Raw genomic sequence first — 4,503 nt, 5'->3', positions numbered from 1 at the left:
CATGTGAATTTTTTTGTGTTTTTGGTGTCAGTTTAAATCTGTCAGGTATAGTTGGCCCAATCTTGTTTGCTTGTTTTGTAGGCAATTTTGTTTACATGCTTTATCCTATCACCCATACAGATCAGCTGGTTCCAAATTAAGTGGAGCATGCTATGCAGTTAGATTTATGTTGCACATCAGCAACAATGACACCCTCAAATCAATTTACTTTGCTTACTTTCACTCTCTAATGAAGTATGGAATAATTCTGGGGGTAATTCATCTGACAGTATAAAGGTGTTTATATTGCAAAAGAAAATTATTAGAATCATGATGGGTGTCAAATCTCTTAACTCTTGTAGAGACCAATTTAAGAGATTACAGTTCTTAACTCTTCCATGTGAATAAATGTATTTATTGATAAGCCTAATCAAAAATAACCTTGAACTTTTTCAGACCAATGCAGATGTACACAGTATTAACACAAGACACAAGCACTGTATTCATAAGCCAAATGCTACCCTGTCATGCTTTCAGAAATGTGCATATTACACTGGGATCAAAATCTTCAGTAAACTGCCCTTGGATATCAAGTCTTATGAAGGAAAAAGCATGACTTAAAACAGCACTAAAACGACATTTAAGGGAGTATTAACTTGAAAAATCTGTAAAAAATTTGAAATTTTTGTTTTTGTGTTTTTAAACTAACGATAGTTCATAGAATCGTCCTGTTTTTTTCGCGAAATTCCAAACTTTACCCCTCCCCCGAAGCATTTAAAGTCCAGCTTACCAAGAATTTAAATGCCTGCTCGAGGGAGCCACACCATCTACATCATAATCTTTTTGTCTGTTTTGGAATGATTTGTCTATTTATAATTAGCGGGTTCTGTGTTGTATGTTGGCTAGACTGGTGGGTTGCCTGTCTGGAAAGGAAATGAAGGCTATTTCCGCATTATTTACAAATATTTCCTTCGTTGTGGGTGTTCAAATATTTCTTTGTGAAAGTTGTATTATCTTTTTAAAAATGCCACGTGGTGAATCTCGTTGGTCTAAATATAGGAAATTCTATGGTAATATACCAAATAGAAGTACCATAAATGTTTGTGATAGTGGACACTCCGAAAGAAAATAGTTTTAATGTAACGTAAATATCGATGAGAATGAGGTTAGTAATGTTACTTCCAGTTCAAGCAAATTAGAAGACATTTTTGTCTCATACGAAAGTGAAAATTTGAAAGACTTTATCGGGTTACAGGCATGTTTCTATGGCAGTAATTGACAGTATATTAGAAAATGGTGTGTGTCCTGAATGTAAAACTGGTCAATTAAAAATCGGAAGATTTGCAGTGTCGTAGAGGTTGGGCTTCAAAATTCTATCTTCTACATCATGTGGACTGAATAAAAAGTATTTTACTTATCTCACTTCAGAAAATGGACAGTATGAAGTTAATCTTAGATCAGTATATGCACTGAGATGTATAGGAAAGGGCCATGCTGCAGGTGAAATTTTCAAAGCCATCATGGACATGCCTCCACCAGTAGCAGATTTTCAACGTTACAGTAAAATAGTTAATGATACTATGTGTGTGAAGTAGCAGAAGACAGTATGAAGAGGGCTTCTGCAGAATGTAAAGTTGTAAATGATGGTTAGCGTGATATTGCTGTGACTGTGGATGGTACCTGGATGAGGTGTGGACATGTTTCCAAAACACAAAATGTAAAGTAGTTACTATAGGATTCTGACGATGGTGTATAACACATTGATATATTGGATGGATAAAGTCCAAAAACCCAATATATCAACAAAATGTAAATTTCTTTTTTATTTACATAATATTAGCAATCAGAATTATGTTTGATTCTATAAGCTAATTTGCTGTAGTATTCTTCGTGACATGGAGAGGGCTTATCCATAGATAAGTCCTCGTTACCCCTCTCTCAGGTCGGCCGGCCGATTCCTTTTTAGTCTTCGTCCATTGTGTGGTTCCAGCAACGGTTGCATTAGTACGTTCTCATGTCCTATTTTGTTGAGGTATCTTGTGCTTTTCCCTTTTATGACTTCCTTCACTAGCGGCACTTTCAGGTCTTCATGGAGTGTTATATTGGAAACATACCATGGGGCATAGTAATCATACATAGTATCTTTGACTGACATCTTTGGATTATGGAAATATTGGTTTGCTAGCACATCCCCATATTTCCACTCCATATACCCAAATTGGTTCTATTATTGTTNATTTGATTTAGATGATTTTGCAAAGTGAAGGTAGCTATTGCTGGATCTGTGTTGGCTGACAGGATCACGGTATCATCCGCAAATGTGCCCATTGTTGTGTTGGCATTGACTGGTAGGTCTGCTGTATACAGTAAATACAGCAGTGAGCCTAAGACACTGCCTTGTGGTACACCTGATTTTATTGCAAAATTGTTAGATATGCTATCATTGACTCTCGTTCTGAACTCTCTGTCATTTATATAGGATTTTAATAAGTGGAAATAAGTGATGGGCAGATATTTTTTGATTTTGTACAGTAGTCCTGGATACCATACCTTATCAAAGGCTTGACTTGCATCGAGGAAGACCAGTGTGCAGTATTCTTTATTTTCTATTGCTTGGTGTATTTTATGTGTTATTCTATGTATCTGCTGTACAGTGGAGTGGTTTTCTCTGAAACCAAATTGATGTGATGGTATCCATTCTTCTGTATTTGGGTCAGACCTTATTCTTTTTAAGAGAAGTCTTTCGAGGAGCTTAGATATGATGGGTGATAAACTTATAGGACGATACGATGACACACTATTAGGATTTTTGCCTGGTTTGCGGATCAGGATTATTTCTGCTGTTTTTAGCTGATTTGGCCAGTATTTATGTTTGAGAATAGCATTAAATATATATGTGAGAAGTACTAACACTTTTCTTGACATTTCTTTTAACATTATTGGAGTCACTTCATCAATGCCAGGTGCTTCTCTTGAGTTTAGGAGTGCTCCGTGTATTTCGTTTTGCACTTCTTTAACTGTAGGAAATTTTATTTCTGGTATAATGCTGATATTTTCAGACATTTGTCTTTCTATTTCTTTATCAGTCTGGTCATCATATGGTGTAAGAACTGTAGCAAGACATTCAGCGAACATAGCTGCTTTTTCTTCATCACTTCTTGCCCACAATGTTTGGTGGGTTTCCAGATGGTATTGTCATACCTGTTGAGGCTGGTCATATAGTTACAGAAGGATCTGTCTCTTGCCTCTTTAAGTTTACACTTCAGCCCATTACTGGTATGGCTGTATGTTGTTTTATCTGTTGGTGCATGACTCCTATGCCACCTCGCTCTTGCTCTTCTTTTCTCAGCTGTGAGTTTTTTAATTTCAATTGGAACATTCCTTGTGTTATTTTGGAAAGTGATCTTAGGTGTAGCATCTTGGGTTGCCTGTTTTATTGTTGATTAGAGAGGTCAGTGCGCTGTCGATTTCCATTGGGCTCTTGGGTCTCACATTTAGATTTATATCTTCTTGCAGTTTCATCCTGTGTTCTTCCCAATTTGTGTTTTTATTGTGCAGTTTACTTCTTGATGTTTTGTGAACAGCATGACTACTGACAGTGGCTATGATTGGTGTGTGATCTGAAGAGAGATCGAAACTGGGTACCACATCCATGTATTCTGAGGCAATTCCATTAGTAAGGAAGAAGTCCAAGGGGTCAGGGGTTCTGTTGGCCAGTATGTCGGCGTGCCAGTTGACAAGTGTGAATATTTTTGCTCTTGTGTAATGTTTTTGATAATTCTTTGCCTCTGGTCGTTATTAGGCGAGACCCCCATAAGGTGTTCTTGCTATGATAATCTCTGCCTGCTACAAATTTGTGTCCCAGAGTTTGAAAGGAATCATTAAAATTCTCTTTTTTGATGGTGTGTTTTGGTGGACAGCAAACTGCAGCAAAAGTTAACTCGTATTGGGTCATCTTTACTTTTATCGCTGTGGCCTGTAGGTGATTTAATTTGTACTTTGGGAGCTCATAATGGTTAATAGCTCTTTTTATTAATATAGCAGTTCCTCCATGTGCTGTAGTGTCGGGATGATTGGTAGAGTGTGTTAAGTACTTTGGCATATTGAAGTATGACCTATCAGTGAAATGAGTTTCACTTATCAGCATTATGTCTATGAAGGTGTGTTGAAGGAATATCTCTAGTTCATTTTTTTGCTGCAGAAGGCCATTGGCGTTCCATAGTGCAGTTATGAGGAATTCAATGGATTTTAGATATTAACGTTGATAGCATGTTTAATATCATGCTGTTTTGTTGAGTGAGTTGTTGGAACATTGCTTTAAATTCTTCAAGAAATCTGGTTAACAAATTACAGTAAAACTTGGTTATAGCAACATCGGTTTCTGCGACACCTTGTCTATTGCGTCAAATATTCAATGGTACGAACTAATTCCTCATAAAGCAACTGTTTTTATACCTTGCTTAGTACGACATGCACAAATGCATCAACCTCGTATGTAACGTCATTTTCATTCCTGAATTTCTC

The 4,503-nt window shown here is 36.8% G+C and overlaps 1 protein-coding gene across 1 annotated transcript in view; it reads left to right on the top strand.

Annotated features, from left to right (window-relative positions):
- Nucleotides 1-943: 943 nt before the first annotated feature.
- The window catches only part of LOC111866556 (b(0,+)-type amino acid transporter 1), a 29,630-nt gene continuing 26,070 nt past the window's right edge, over nt 944-4,503 (top strand). The window contains exon 1 of the mRNA XM_023855615.2: nt 944-1,049. The gene's annotated coding sequence lies outside the window, so the exon portion shown is untranslated. The remainder of the gene's footprint in view (nt 1,050-4,503) is intronic.

The sequence above is a fragment of the Cryptotermes secundus genome, unplaced genomic scaffold (genome assembly GCF_002891405.2).
Source record: "Cryptotermes secundus unplaced genomic scaffold, Csec_1.0 scaffold575, whole genome shotgun sequence".
NCBI lineage: Eukaryota > Metazoa > Arthropoda > Insecta > Blattodea > Kalotermitidae > Cryptotermes > Cryptotermes secundus.
The sequence above is the reverse complement of the archived record's forward strand: the minus strand, read 5'-3'. Positions and strand labels throughout refer to the sequence as shown.